At 39.6% G+C, this 16,363-nt stretch overlaps 1 protein-coding gene and 1 pseudogene across 2 annotated transcripts in view; one reads left to right on the plus strand and one right to left on the minus strand.

Moving 5' to 3' along the window:
* LOC148719641 (uncharacterized) overlaps positions 1-16,363 on the plus strand; it is a 146,975-nt gene that overhangs the window by 15,265 nt on the left and 115,347 nt on the right. The window lies entirely within an intron of this gene.
* LOC148719642 (uncharacterized) lies at positions 8,446-16,338 on the minus strand (annotated as a pseudogene). Its single transcript, XR_015993263.1, has 13 exons — positions 15,787-16,338; positions 15,257-15,359; positions 14,635-14,855; positions 14,409-14,540; positions 14,012-14,182; positions 12,895-13,034; positions 12,449-12,560; positions 12,263-12,346; positions 11,954-12,132; positions 11,584-11,679; positions 11,375-11,461; positions 11,023-11,132; positions 8,446-9,707 (listed from the first exon to the last, which is right to left on the minus strand). The product of XR_015993263.1 is annotated as an uncharacterized LOC148719642 (transcript).

Here is a 16,363-nt window from a genome sequence, read left to right on the forward strand (position 1 = left end):
GTTGTATAACAGGCATGACCGACAGAAACATTGCACGTTTGGGCACAGGATACCAAGACTTTGGATTTGTAAAATAGATCGCCGCCCAATGGGTCGTTCTCTTGATACCTTCTGTGGCTGCATTTCCAAAGTTTCTTGCATAATCCAACACTATTTATAGCCTGCAAAAAGGGCCACCTCTCGTCAGTTTCGGCTACTGGGGACGTTTAACAAATCAAAACGCACAACTTAGAACCTTTCAATAGCGAATGCCGGAAGGATTATTAGAAACGGCTGTATTTAGAAGAAAACAACAATCAATTAAAGAAAAACCCTCAAAATTAAACAGAAACAAACAAGCATGGTCTGCAGTGAAATGTTTCGTTACCATGAGGTCATTGGTTTGTCTGGAAACGTGATGGAAACATGATGCTACATGAAATTGCCCTTTACTCATTACTGATATTAATAGACCATAAAAAAGCGTCATTTTTCACTGTCAGAGTTCTCGCAATTCATTGTCTTCATTCGCAATGTAATAGTTACAAAAGACTAAATTAGTAAAGGCAAGAAACAGAACTTACCTAACTGTTTCCCAGACGGACTTTAATGTTTTCTCCTTCCGTGAAAGTTGTGGCCGAAATTTCTCCTTAGAAAGAACGAATTTCCACTCTTCCCCTTCTCATAAAACAAAGCTACGCAGCTAATAACATCGACAACATCATTGTTAATGTTAACCAACATCGATAGGGTGCGTTAAACTACGCAAACGATAACTTAGCAAGTCTCCCTCGCGTTGAATATCCCACATGCACCGATCAGCATCTGTATAAACTTGACAATAGAAATATCAAGGTCAACAAATAACAAAGGTCACAAAGACATTGTCAAATTGGATTCTCATTATGGCCAAGGTGTCCAAGGTTCACGAAAATAGACCACAGATCACCATAGGGGTCACAGAGCAGCGTGATAGGGTTGTGGAAAACGTGGTTGTCAACTAGGTCATTGTTTGGCTATTTCCGACCATTTCCAACGTTAATAAGATGAGCTAGCTAGCCAAGATGACAGCTTCAGCTTGATTTTCTTTGCATATTTCAGACTCTGAAATTCCCGAATCTCGGTTTCTTTAAAGCAACATTTCCCCATTCCCGCCTGTTAAAATCACCAAATCCCGTGTCCCGGTCATAAATACAATCCCGAATCTCGTCCCTCTTTTCTTTCAAAATCTCGAATCCCGGCCTTCATATAAACCAAATCCCGGATCCCAAAAAACCTATTGGGGACCCTCTGATATGGTCACCTTTAGCCTCACTCCTAGTCAAAGTCTTGGCAACCAAGCATGCAATTGTAGATTGGAATCTTTGTTTTAAGAATTATGTGCAGTAAAATAGTGACTGATAACTAGCCTTTTATTGGCTACTGCACTGTTTATACCTTTTGTCATTTATTGTGGAGTATCTAATGATTTCATGGCTTCACTTTTATGGCAAGACCAGAAATTCCAGGAGCAGAAATATTGTAATAAGATAATTATAATACCAAGTATCTAATTGGTATCTTTGATATCTAATCCATGGCAGTTCAGAACAGACATCCATCTACTGAACATGGTCATTATCCATTTGTTGGGGCCAGTTCAATATATAACAGTGGAGTTGTTCATCAGGGATATCAACCTCAGGGTAAGATGTCAAAACAAGCGCGATTTTTTTTTCTAAACAGGAAGGATGATATCGTTTGGCAATTGTCAGGTATTGTATGTTAAGGTGGCTCGTACCAGTTTCCTCGCGCGGTGAACAGGTCACTCTTGCGTGACATGCGTGAGAGAAACATGTGAAAGAAGCGCGAGATCAAAAGATGAAAATTCAAAACAAAGATGGCAGCATGTGGAATTTTTTCTACTTTTGTGAGAAGTTTACCTAAGAGCTTGTATTTGATGTGTTGAGTGGCTACTGTGAATGCAGGAGATAGAAACTAAGATAAAGAAGACGAGTTTTGGAGGAGTAAAGGTTGCTTCACTTCACATTTAAAAGAAATATTCAACTGATACGAAATCTTGCGACAGCGAAAAAAGAAGTCAAGTGAAGGATAATCTACCTGAAGTGGAAGAAGACTTTGAAACTTCAAGGAAAATAATATGATATAGCCAGAAGTCATGTGTAGGATTTTTAAGATGAGCACGGGAAGCTGTCTTTGACGGCTGTTTAATGATTTTCTTAGCAGTAAACGTCTGTAAACATCAGATCGTAGGTGCTTGCGCGAGCACATGCAATTGTCAGTGGTAGCTAAAACAGATCATGAGCAAATGTCGATCTTGTAGAATCCAGATTTTTAAATGCGCGAGAATGCACGTGGAATTTGCTAAACTTACAAAAGCTATTGCATGAAAACAAGTCCAGTGACCCCTTCTTTTTATTGTTCCAATATCATAATAATGTCGAAAGGAATCATCAGAAAAAAAAAATAGAAAATAATTACGGAAGGAAATTTGCGATGTGTGAAAATTGCCTTTTTTGTAGATTTTCTGAAATTCCGCTCCGTATAATTTTTTAAAAATCTCTGTGCATTTTCCTTTTCAAGTGCCAAAAGCAATCACTGAAAAAAATCAGGGGGTCACCGGGTTAGTTTTCGAATTATTTAAGCCACAAGCTAAAAAATGCGTCTGAATAAGCCTATGAAAGCATTGCCATGGAAACTGCTAGTGACGAAATGACACTTATTTTTGGATAACCAATGATTAGGTAATTCAACCCCGTAAAAGTGTTCAACTGGCCTTAGTCAGTCTTTCTGTTGTATTCTTTCAAAGTTACAAACCATCAGAAAGATGAAAACCGGTACGAGCCACCTTAAGAGTTTGTTATGAATGTGGGATTTTGACTGGTTCTGTAGTTCTTGTTACTCTTTGGCAGGCCTCCCTCTCCACTTCTCTTCCCTGCTTGCAAAAATAGCAGCAGCTTGTGTCAGTAGCAGTTACCATTTAAGTACTACTGTACAGTTCCTCAAATAAAATTAATTTTCTCAAAGCTGCTCACTGAAAAGAGGTATACCATACTGACACCTTTGCATTTATTTAGTTAAAGTACTACTAGGACCAAAATTGCACCTTTTCTTTTCTCCTCAGAGGTTGAAAGTACTTACCCTAAGTAAGAAATTTGCCAAATCTTAAGGCAAAACTCCATCAAGAAGTAATATTATTTTCCCTGTATATGCACAATCTAAACGGCCACCATTCTTCGAACTACAAAACTCCGTGCGAAGAAGAAGAAACTGGGTCGAGAACGGAAGTGACGTCAATGACTCAACAAATGTGGCTAATTTGGTATTTAATCACTTTCACCAGAGTGTGGTGCGGGTCGCACAACAGAGCGAGGCTCCAAATTAAGTGCGCCCAATATCCCACCCATCCCACCCCAGGGGAGGACATCCATCACACAGTAATCTCGTGAGTGGGAAATTAACGTCTCCTACCCCAACCCTGCAGGAGACGGGACCTCCATTTATTCGTCCCTATCCGAGAAGACTAGAATATCTAACCATTTCTTGATGTTATAGAAAGGCAGCAAATTCTTCTCAATTATTTTAAGACCCTGAGTGTTGGTCCGGCCGGGGCTCGAACCCTCGACCTCCCGCACAACAGTCCAGCGCTCTATCCATTGAGCTAACCGGGAGGCGGTTGCTGAGAGGGAGTTGTTTTTCTGGTTCCACAGGAAAGAAGGAATAAAATTCGAAAGAATTGTTCCCCAGCTTTCTTTTGCGTATTTCTTGTAAAGGCATGCCTTCGCAATGTTTTCGAAGTGAGTCGATGAACTAAAACCGCTGTAATTATTTTTGCGGGCTCTCCAATGTGTTATAAAGAATTGGCTCACGTTCTCAAACTTCAACTCGTTTAATTAGAACATTGTGAACTCACAAACAACTTACAAGCGGCCATGGCGAGGAAAACCAGAGAGAGACAAAACAAGTTGGCGCGCACGTGTAAGTACTGAAATCTGATTGGACACTAAGACAATGCAATATCGTCACACCCTTCCTTGTTTTAAGAAAAGAGAGTAATCACTTCGTAACAGGAACGAACAAGTAGCTAAGCACTTAACGATAATGTAACCGAAAGCTCTAAATGCAGTGTCTTTCTAACAATGTCTTTAGTAACAGCTTAGTCAAAATCACTTAGATACAACAAAGTCTTTCAAATGGCTAGGTGGTCTGGAGGTCCGACCACTGCGAGTAACTGGTAAACCCACTGGCTTTAAAGGCATAGACGATGTTGAAACATCTGCAGGATTAGGACCTGAGTTAGGTTGTCCTGTTTCTGTGGGCCTTTTGGGAAGTGGAGATTCCTCAAATTCCTGTAAGGTTCCTGGCACTGGTTCATTAGGAAGGAGTGGTGCAATGGGCGTTATATCTGGTATGCTGGGGGTCACAGGGTTGTTACTGGAACCTACTGGTTCTTTGCTGCTTCTGAGATGTCTCCTATTTCTTCTAAAAAGTCGACCATCCTCAGTTCTCACATCATATGATCTCACATCGACTTGCTTTTCTACTCGCGCCTTGTACCATTGGTCAGACTTATCTGTTGGCTTGACACGCACAACATCTCCAATGTTTAGGGGTGGTAGTTCTTTAGCACTAGTATTGTAGTATTTTGCTTGCAACTGTTTCCTTCTGAAGAGTTTATCTGGGACCCCTTCCACTATCTTGGGCTTTAGTAGTTAACTGGTGGTTGGTATCAGTGTTCCATGTCATAATTGGTCGCAAATTGCTGGAAATCATGGGAGTTGAATGGTGGACCATTGTCACTCATCAGCTTAATGGGAATCCCATGCCTCGAGAAGTGTTCTTTTAGGGTATGAATGATTTCTCTGGCAGTCTTGTCTTTGAGTGGGTCGATCTCAAAGTAGCTTGAGTAGTAATCCACAGTGCAGAGATAATCTCCATTGTCAAAATGAAAGATGTCAACTCCAACTGTTTCCCAGGGACGGCTTGGGATCTCATGAGAGATTAGTGGTTCTTTGGGCTGTTCTCTCTTGTAGCTGGCACAAATCTCACACTTGGAGATGTAATCTTTAATTTCAGCAGGCATTCCCGGCCAATAGACAACCTCTCGAGCTCTGCGAAGGCACCTTTCAATACCAGAGTGTGCACCATGTAAACGTTCACGGATTTTAAGTCTGAGACTTGATGGAATCAGGCATTGAAGACCTTTGAAGAGAACTCCATCCTGGGCTGTCAGTTCATCTCGGACATCAAAGTAGGGGTGAAGTTCCATTGGCAGATCATCTTTCTTCTCTGGCCAGCCCTTTAGGATAACTTGTGTGAGGGACTGTAGGACAGGGTCGGCTGCTGTTTCTTGCTGGATCTCTGCAAGTTGTAGTTCTGAGATGGCTAAGAAATCGACAGCATGGACACACTCAACCTCTTTTTCAGTCGGGGAGTGATTGGTGGTTGACAGATAGGCTTGGGACAAAGTATCTGCTAAATACATTTCAGGACCTGGCTTGTAACGAATCTCTACATCGTATTGTTGTAGTCTCAGGAGTAGGCGCTGAAGTCATTTCGGTGCTGACGCTAAGGGTTTCTTGCAGATAGTCTCCAATGGCTTATGGTCAGACCACAGAACGACTCTTTTACCATAAACGAAGTGATGGTTATGCTCCACTCCAAATACTTGGGCTAGTAATTTTTTCTCTATTTGGGAATAGTTCTTCTCACTGGCTGTGAGAGCTCTACTCGAGTATGATACAGGTTGCCCATTCTGCATTAATACAAATCCAATACCACTGGAAGATGCATCTCCGTGGCCTTCCACAGGTTCAGCAGAATTAAAATATCTCAGGACTGGAGCTGAAGTGACAGCACGCTTGATACTTTGAAACGCTTCTTCTTGTGCTGCTGACCAACTCCATTCAACATCCTTGTGGGTTAATCTTCTTGGTGGCTCAGAAAGTTCTGAGAGCTGGTTTAGAAACTTGGACAGGTAATTCACTAGGCCTACTAGTCGTATAACTGCAGCTACATCGTTTGGTCTGTCCATTTTCAGTATGGCATCGACTTTCCTTGGGTCAGGTTTCACTCCTTCAGGTGTAAGAACATGACCAATGAAGGGGGTTTCTGAACACTTCAGTTGTAGCTTCTCTCGGTTAAGCTTCAAATTTCTGTCCCTGCATCTGTCCAACAGCCTCACCAAATTAGTATCATGACCTTTCACAGCTTCGTCAATGCTTGTACCATGGCCTATAATAAGGATGTCATCTGCAATCTTGTATATTCCATTCACGCCTTCTAAATTCTGATCCAGTTTTCTCTGAAAGTATTCTGGTGCGGGAGAAATTCCAAAAGGCATTCGCAGGTATCTGTATCGGCCCCACGGAGTTTGGAATGTCGTTAGCCTACTGGATTCTTCATCTAACTGTATTTGCAAAAAGCCATCTTTAAGGTCTGCTTTGGAAAACACTTTAACATTGGTTAACTCCAGCAGTATGTCTTCAATGACTGGTAGCGGGTAGTGACCTCTTTTCAGGGCCTTGTTGAGATGCTGAGGGTCAATGCATACTCTGAGCCTGCCATTTGGTTTTTCTGTAACAACTAGACTAGACACCCAGTCGGTTGGTTTTTCTTCCTTAACTTTTACACTTGCTTTCTCCAGGCGAGTCAACTCATCTTTTGGCCTATCTTTCAACGTTAGAGGCACGCGGCGAGGGGGCATAATTGCAGGTGCAACAGTCATATCTACTTCCAGGTGAAGAGCTCCTTCCATACATCCTAAGCCTATGAATACATCACTGTAAGAAGTAGTAACTTCCTCCATGGTTAGACCCTGACAGGCACTTTTAACCACTGTCTCAGTAACATTTAAGATGTTTTCGTGCTAAACGGTGATCAATCCCATTTGCTGAGCTGATGTAGCCCCACGAAGTGGAGTGTAGTGTTCATCGATGACCACAAACGGAACACGGTATTTCTTCTGATTTTTCGGGTTGCGCAACTGAATTTTTGCCACACCCTGTACCTTTAAGTTAGCTTTAGAGTAGGTGGTTAATTTTACTTCGGTTGTGTCAACCACAGTACCTTTCGGCAGGAATTTCCGAGGTAACACATTACATGAAGCTCCGGAATCAACTTGCATCTTCACTAACAAATCTTCGATTGCAAAGTACGTGAATATTTTACTCTTGTATTCGGACATTTCTACGGTATTGACAGCATTTTGAGAGGACACAGACAAGATTTCTTCTTCAGATGAGTAACTTGGGTTATCGCTGTCGGCAAGCTGATGGACCTTTCTGGGCTTGGATTTTTGGGAAGGCTTCTTGGATTTGTTTCCACATTTTACAGCAAAGTGATTAGGTTTTCCGCACGAAAAGCAGATTTGACCATTTGCGGGGCATTTCGCTCTATTACGCTCATGGTGACGGCCACAAAACTTACATTCCTCGATGAGCTGGTTGTTATTAGGGAGTTTCGTCTTTTCCTTGCGTGAAGTTGAGTTTTTAGACTCTGATTTCGAGACTAAATCAATCTCACCCAAGTGCTGGCTCGGCGTCATTTCTTTGTGCTGTGCCGACGTAGCTTCCGCGGCTCGGCAGATATCTACACATTTCGACAGAGTAAGCCCAGATTCTTGTAATAATTTCCTTCTAACAGCGTTTTCTCTGACTCCACAGACAATTCTATCGCGAATTAGATGGTCTCTTAAGGTTCCAAATTCACAAGTTTCGGCGAGAGCTTGCAAAGCAGTCACATACGTATCTTAACCTTCTGATAGAACAAGGAAATCGAGGAACAGAAGCATCAGTAAAAGAGCTCGGTTAAACGCAACTTTTGGGCAAACATCATCACATCAACTCTCCTTTCAAACTAGTGCAATACTTGCCCTCTCTTAGGAAAAGCAAGTAAAGTTTGTGAAATGTTTACGACTGCGATGCCCCGGGTTGCTTGTTGCAAATGCAGTAAAGTGGAACTCCTTTAATACGACCACCTTCGGGTCATGGAAAATTGGTCGTATTAACGAGGTAGGGAAAATGAGTGGGCTTTTGTTCGGGCCACGAAAAAGTGGTCGAAATAACGGGGTGGTCGTATGGCGGGGTTCTACTGTACTACAGCACTAAAGAGGCACTAAAAGAAATTAGCCTGGCACGTACTGTTTGCGTTTTCTTACTTGGATATGTTGTCCGATATAACTCCGTTCATTACATTTTTGGACTAACGCTCTGCTATATAGTCCTATATGTTACCAGCTAGCAGTCCGCATGGATTGTGATCCGCCATTTTGGATGTCGTGAGCGACCAAGCAATATTGGCACCTCCTCTCCCCTCCCCCTTAATCTAGCGTTATGATTGAGTGCTTGGGTGGGGAAGACAGAGTTGGGATGTTTCAAGGCTGAATGCTGTAATATTTGCATTGTTTCGTTCCCTCAGACTTTTTATTATATCCCTTTTAGAAGCATAGACTTGTACGCCAGCGCACTCGTTCGACTCTTACTGATTTTATTTTTATGTTTTTAAAAATCTGACCTCCTGTGGGCCATAGGGTGGGCTATAAGGTAGGCCACAGGGTAGACCATAGGGTAGGCCACAGGATAGGCCATAGCCTACACCATGGCCTTGGTCACGGCCTACCCCACGTTTTTTCCACACCCCTTTTCTAGACTGTCGAAGGAATGATGTCTGTGTTTACATATCATACTTACTGTGTATACATCATACAATATCGTTAGACTATGGTATTCTTTTTCATTGGTGGTATGGTAGCACCACAGGTCATAGGATACATGATTTAATTCATTAGCTTTAGTGAGTAGCAAGGTTGGTGCTACATTCCCAGATGCATCCAGAATGCGCTTCTGGTTTTAGCCATGTGCTGGGTTATTTTATCATCTATGGCTGGTAATTAATTACCGGGGTTAGTTACTTAAATCTAACTTGTAAGATTAAAGGAAACAAACACGAATTATTTTCGAACTCTTTGTTATCGTTGGTTGCTGTGGCCTTAAGCGCTGATTAGCACAACTGAACTAAGTTGGAAGTGTTTGATTCCTATAATGTGAATGATCTATTTATTTTGTTAGTAAGAAACCATTAATAGAATTGGTATTGAGAAAGTTATTCCTTTTTTCAGTAAAACAAGGCACCCCAACAAATGATGAACTGGAGAAATTAGGGAAAGAAATTGCTGAAAAGTGGATGCAGCTGGGGCGTCGCTTGAGAGTTGAGAAGCCAAAACTACGGGATATAGAACTAAGTCACCGGCAGCTGTGTGAGAAAGGATACAACATGTTACTGGCATGGAAACAGAAAAATGGTTCCGCTGCAACTTACGAAATTTTGAATGCTGCATTACAGCATGAACTCGTACAGCGAAGAGACCTGGCGGAACAGTTTTGTCTTAATTAGGCCTTTACACAATTATTCGGATATTTTAGGAGATATTTAGAAGTTTCCGAGATAGTTTGAAAATTTTAGGATATTTAGAGAGCTTTGGAATATTTAGAAAAATTTAGAGCTTTTTTTTAAAACTGTTTTCCAGCTTTTCCTCGCTATTTTCTTGACAGAATACTCAGTTCTATCATTCTGTGCTAGAAATAAACCAGTTCAGGGGTTTCCCATTTGGTTAATGTTTCCATATCACTAGCAGCCATTTGTCTAAACTGCGGATGCTACAAACAATGAGCCTGAACCTTCTTCAAGCTCTGAGTCTACTCCTTCTGCTACGGGAAATCCTTCAATACCTGAAATACGTAGAGAAAGAGAAGTAGTTTTACTGCTGGACCGACTGAGATCACCAGCTGCAAACACTAAAGACTCTTTACTGCTGGCTACAAGCCAACAAGCTTAGCCTAACTGTGACGAAAACTGAGTTTATGGTCATCGGCTCTCACTAGGAATTCGAAATTCTTGCAGAGAACTATGACCATATAAGCATCAACTTACAAGACCAAGCCGTTATCAGCAGAGTTGATCACGCTAAATCGTTAGGTATCGTTATTAACAATCGGCTTTCCTGGTCTAACCTATTTCCGCAATAGGTGTCTTTAGATGTATCAGGCCTCTAATTTCCGAATTAAATCTACGCCGTACTAGTTTACAACACCTTGATCCAACCTGACCTTGATTACTGTAGCCTCGTTTGGGATGGTTTTTAAGTAATCAATTGAGCAGCAAACTGCAAAATTACAGAACTGGGCAGCTAGTGCAATTTTAAAGGTCGATTACGATACTAGCTCAAATCTGCTTCTCGAAAAACTAGACATTGGAAATGATAGGAAAAAGGGTGCATGTTGTTGAAATTGAGAGATTTCTTTATGATTTTGTCTTCTGTGATCGGGTATGTGCTGAAAGTTAGATCCCTTTCCGGCCTTGTTGGCTGCGTCCAGATATTTCCAACTACTTCCGAAGCAAGCTAAAGCGGATCTTCACGGCAGTCATGCGGTGTTATTTAAAAAGCCAAGGAAATGTGAAGATATTTAAGACTTAGAATGAGCCTTAATCTTTAATGTATACCTAACATTCAAACAACCTTTGACGAACCTAGTACGTAAGTAAGAAACGTAGACCGCTGGTTTTCTATCAGGAAACTGATTGAAGCTATTCTTTGGTGGATGTGAAGTATGGAGCGTGTTTGAGCTAGTTTCAATCATGATTGCTTTAAAAGATTCAGTGCAATTAAATTGAGTGAAAGAAGGGAGACTGTGTTGAACAAATATTACCATAACTCTGAAATGCAAGAAAATTTGTTTGCTACTTCCAATCTTGTAGTAATGAGAAGCGGAGCGCTCATCTTTTTCTCAGTATTGTTTTCGCTGCACGTTCAAAACTGCTAAGAGAATGTCATTTGTGTATTGAAGGTATGGCGTTGCTTAATGTTCCTTATATAAGGACTGACTAGGATAATTCCCTTTCAAGCAGACAATAAACATGGGAATATACAAGGTAGAATATTAACATTATTTGCTAATTACATGTACATTTCCAGGTATATTGAGTTCTAAAGGCACAAAAAGTGCTTTAGTACATGTTGTACTGAGCGTCTTACAAAGTTTGTACCTAATCAGGCAGCTAAAACTCAGTTAGCTCTATGGTTTGTCCTCATGCCACTTCATACCGTACACAGAAGAACTGCGTCAACTTGTCTGGGTAATCATCTGGTGATGAACCTTTCAAGAAGAAAACGTCAAGTCCTAAATATTTGTAATCACTTGAGTAACTCTTAGCTTCAGTTGCGGTAGTTCATTATGTTCCTCTTTAGCATTTAAAAAATTATCTCTAACTAATTTTATTATTGGTCGTTAAAGGCAAGGAGCCAATCCAAATAACTTCCCCTCAATAAATATGCGACCTCAGATAACATTAACAACACGAGATCTCCATCCTAGTTAAACGGAAAATTTGTACGTACTAGCTTTTCTTGTGCTGGCTGCTTTGTTAGCCGTAGATTTCTCCATCATACTCCACTCTGAGATGCTGGATATGTCCACCTTAATACCTTGGTAATGGAAAAATACACCAAAAATCAATAGTAAAACGGGGCTGTATCATCATCTCGACATCCCTATATATTGGAGGAATAACATAGAAATATGACAGATAGTAAAATCGAACCCCAACCTGTTTCGCTCAACTTCTCAAGAAGCAAATTTAGTTGCTCTTCAGTTTCTTTCTCCATTTCCACTGCTTTCTTCAAATGGTCACGAAGTCGTTCTCCTAAATTGTTGGGAAAAAAAGAATCAGTCAAAAACAGCAAGATGATGATGATGATGATGATGATGACTTTATTTAAACTCGGATGAAAATGAGGCTTGTTAGGCCTCTACCAATAGAGATGCTAATATACCGAGAAAAATATATGAATATAAATTACAGAGTGGTTTACGAAAACGACTGGTTTACGAAAACATCACAACTGAAATCGGTCACAAAAGGATATATTCTGGTAATGACCGTATTTGTAAAACGTGAAGATTGACAGCAACATTACCAAGGTTCGAAATGGACTTTTTTGCGTAGTGCATCAAGAAGTCAGTTAAGGTATCAACTCGACGGGCTGGAGTCATTTCTTTCGTTACTTTTGCTGTTGGCCTTAAGTAAGCACAATCTCTCCATCACCTCGCCATCACTCAACCCGAACCCTTCTAGCCTTCTTCCGCTGTAGTTGACATAGTGTTATAATGCAAAAGAACAAAAAATGAATCATGAAAACATTAGCTGTTTTGAAGAAAGGATGCATGCGTTCTACAATAACTATTAACTCCTCAAAAGTATTCAATGGGCATATCTTTCAAAATACCTGAGAAGAAACTTTGTGTCCATAGCAGTGAAATGCTGATATCGCAAGAATAACATTTTCAAGCAATGTTTCCTGGTGCGTATTGTACAGTGCAAATAAAACAATACAACAATCGTTTAACAAGTAAAAATACTAGAGTACCACGACCAAGATTTCAGTTGAAATAAAACTGCAAAAAAATATTACTCTCAAATATGTATCCAGCACACATACAATATCATAAAAGAAGTGAATGTTGATAGCTTTGTCTTGTACATGATTTTTAATCCATTTCAGCAAATACACAGCATTTCCAATACTGTTTGATAAAATTATAATCGTCATTAATAACCATTTGCATGCTGTAATTGAATCTTGCCCTAGTTTCATTGAGTGCCCTAATGTAATTGGTTTATAACACAGGGTTACACTATACAGCTGTACATATCAAGTACCACACAAAAAAATCTTTCTTTGGGACCCAACATTGGTCATGTAAATTTGCTACTAAGAATCCAGAGTAACTTGTCTCTGAATTTTTTCATCTTACAATTTAACATTAAGTAACTCTATAAATTACATATTGCTTGACAATAGCCAAACGAAAATGTAAATATAGGTTTTAGTATATATTTCATTTTGCATGTACATACTCTTCTCCTCTCCTCAAGCTGAAAAACTTGAGTGGCACTTCATGCTTACAGCCTCCTCCAAAGAGGGCCGTCTCATCCAGCTTTGTGGATTTGTTCTTGGAGTGGAGATTGGACCCAGCTTGAAACTGGTTACATTGCTCCTACAACAAAAAACTTTTAACTTAAATTTTCAACTTCCTTCACACCTTTCCAATTGAAGGTTCCAAATTAAACCATACTTAACGAAGATAATAAACAGTTCAGTATTGTTCTTGAAGCTCACAATTCACAAGGTTCCTGTAAAGTTTACATACTAGCAAACTAGCAAACTAACAATATATTTGAGCAACATGTGTTTTGGAATGGACTAGTACAATTAGAAATTAAAACTCACATGATGGAAAAGAAGGCAAGGAAAAAATTAGCAGAAAACAATCATCACTTCTCAATTTGTAATCAAATTCAAACTTAGACAACAAAATAAATTTACTGCTTCACAACCCCTCCTCTTTTATTTGGGCTTGGGACCAGCAAGAGTGATGGTAGACACCCCTGGCAGAGTTAATTGTGCAAGCATATATCAATATATTACCTTTAAAGACCATAAATTAATTACAAAAAAAGAAGAAACAAACTTTACTTGAAAAAGAAAGGATAAAATCAAAGAGAAGAGAGGGCTGCAATAAAGGTTATGTACTGTTCTTAACCTGAATATTCATAAGGTTCCTGTAAAGTTAACAAACTAACAATATATTAGAGCTACATGTATTTTGGGCAGACTTATAAGCAGCCAGAACCAAAGTAACCAACCCTTCAAACTGTACTATATTTGATTAATACAACACCTTCATATATAATAATAATAAAGACTAAAAATAATAAAGACTTTATTTATACAGGGTAGCATGTAATAGCCACAGGCTAATAAACTTGTGGCCCTGACTTAATCAACTAATTACAAGTTAAAAAAAAAAACACTTAAAATTACCAAAAGAAAAACATGCAAAGAACATAATTGTTACTTTTGGTATCTCGTTGCAATGGTTAAGTAGTAGCATAAGTAATACTGGGTAACAAAAGGTAAGAATAAAGCAACAACACACAAAAAAAGGGGAAGAGATAGTCTTAGTTAACACACCGTTGACTTGCTGCCTGGTCTTTAGCTGTAATTAGCTAGAAACCTATCTACTTTTTCTTGGCTAATAAACAGTTCCTCTCCATGCTTGGAAGACTTTCGACTGGTTCCAGCACTGCATTTGCAGACACATCCAAACAATGCATCAATGGAGACATATGAACTTCCATTCTTCTACAATCAAATGCAAAAAAGCAAAATTACAAATGTCATGTTAGAAATATTTCGTAAGCCAAAATAAATTAAAAAATGAGGAAATAGCTCCGGCTGAGAAGATCCAAATTGATGTTTCTTGTGTAAAGTAATATCATGTCATTCATTATGCCTATACATATACAATGACTTTCTCAGATTTACTATCATGGTAGACATTAGTCACTGAAGGATAACTCTCACAAACCTTAGGACATGCAAGACATTCATGATTATTCTCTTAACAAGGATTGAAATACTTCAGATTGGTCAACATGCTGGACATAAACCGGAACTCACAGAAACAATCTCTGGCAAGGAGCCGGTAGATGTCCTTTATCTACAGAAGAACAAATCATTTATTTATTGTATAACTTAAGAAAAAAAATTGTATTCCTGAGCATAAGATAAAAAACTTCTAAATGAATACTTACATAAACCTTGGAAGTAGGTGGGACCAACCATTGTAGTGCCTGACAAATTGACTTTAAAGATACCCTACATTCTAGGAAAATGTATTGGAGCAGGACCATGAATCCAAGGTCAAAGGCTACCTGGGGTTGTTTTGGTGTAGATGGCCAGAAACCATTCCTGACCAGGGTTATGGCTTCTGGTTCATGCTCACAGCATTTGATTTTAATGAGATGCTGCTTCCCTGTTCAAAGACAAACAACATAGCATGTCTATGCTGCTCTTCTTCTATTGTTTATCAATTCCCACCCATGCTCAAAAGAGTGATAGTTATTCTCATGAAAATGAAAAAAGACTCAAAAGATACAAGCTTCTGCAATATACAGACACCTGTCTAGGTTAGAATAAACCAGACTTAGTAATGGAAAATTTGCAGTTAACTTATTAGTTACTCTCTGTAATGTCCTTGTTACAAAACTTTCTAAACCAATATAATCAACACCTTAAAACCAGTAAAAACAGAAACAAAGACCTTCCTAGAAGAGGTAACCTAAACATTTAAATAAAAGAAAAGAACAAGAAAAAATGAAACCTATCTCAGAATAATTATAATAGTTACAAATTGCACTGCTGTCAGTTACTTACCATGCAAACCAACAGCTATAATATCACGCACATATCCATGATCCAAGTTGTGAGGTGTAGTCCAGACACACTCCTCAAACTGATATGGTACAAATCTTTCATCCTAACAGTATATTATATCCTTTGTTATTAGGTGACTATAAATCACATACCCCTTAAATCAGCCAACTCTTTCAAAATGTCCAAAAACGGACTTAACTACGTTCTGAATCCAGGGAAAATGACATGTACATTTGCAAGAAAACATAATGCTCCCTGCTCTCGCTTTCTCCTCTGTACAAAAATGGGACAGGTTTTACTGACATAATACACATTGAAGTTGAGAAAAACTACATAAGTTTTAAAAAGTAATAGTGCAGTAACAGTAAGAAAAGAGAGGAAAGGATGCCGCCCTGAAATAAAACCACAAGACAACGTACAACAAACGAAACTGGCAAACGGCCAGAGTAGACATGCAATTGGGTTTCACAACATAATTGAATATTTAAAGGGTAGCTGACGAGATTGTGCTCCAAAAAACTTAAATTCACCTTCCAAACTTCTGGTTGATGAAGTGATTTACCTCCTGCGTGAACCAAATTGATGTGCTTTTCACACATAAAGTGCCCAGGACTGCAGTCAAGGCATCTGCCGCATGCCTTTTCTTCGCAAAAAGGAATGACACACATCTGCTCCAAAGGCAAAGCCTGTCTTGTCAAGAGTGCAAGCAGCTCTCTTGCATTGAGCCAGGACGCTGCCAGCGTGGCTTTCCTTTCATGGTAAGCTTTCACCTTGCGCCTCAGCCGTACTTTTGTAACCTTTGATTTTTTTTTAGTTCTTAAGCCATGAGGTTCGTCGATATGGGGAAGGTCTTCTTGATCTGGAGAAAAACCTCTGCCCGTGCTCCAAGAAGATCCGGCGGCCACAGACGTTGAATCAATAAATTGCTGGGCGGCATATCGAACAGGAACACTAAACTTCGCCTTCCTCGCAGCTTTTCCCCCTTTGAAAGTTAGTAAATTCAATTTTTTTTTTCGATCTAAAATCTCGTTTAGGAGGCGTAATGGAAATCGCGTTTCAAGGGGTTAGCTGGCTGTGATACCAGGCCTTGGTTTCCTTCATCTCACG

The sequence above is a fragment of the Stylophora pistillata genome, chromosome 11 (genome assembly GCF_964205215.1).
Source record: "Stylophora pistillata chromosome 11, jaStyPist1.2, whole genome shotgun sequence".
Classification (NCBI taxonomy): Eukaryota; Metazoa; Cnidaria; class Anthozoa; order Scleractinia; family Pocilloporidae; genus Stylophora; species Stylophora pistillata.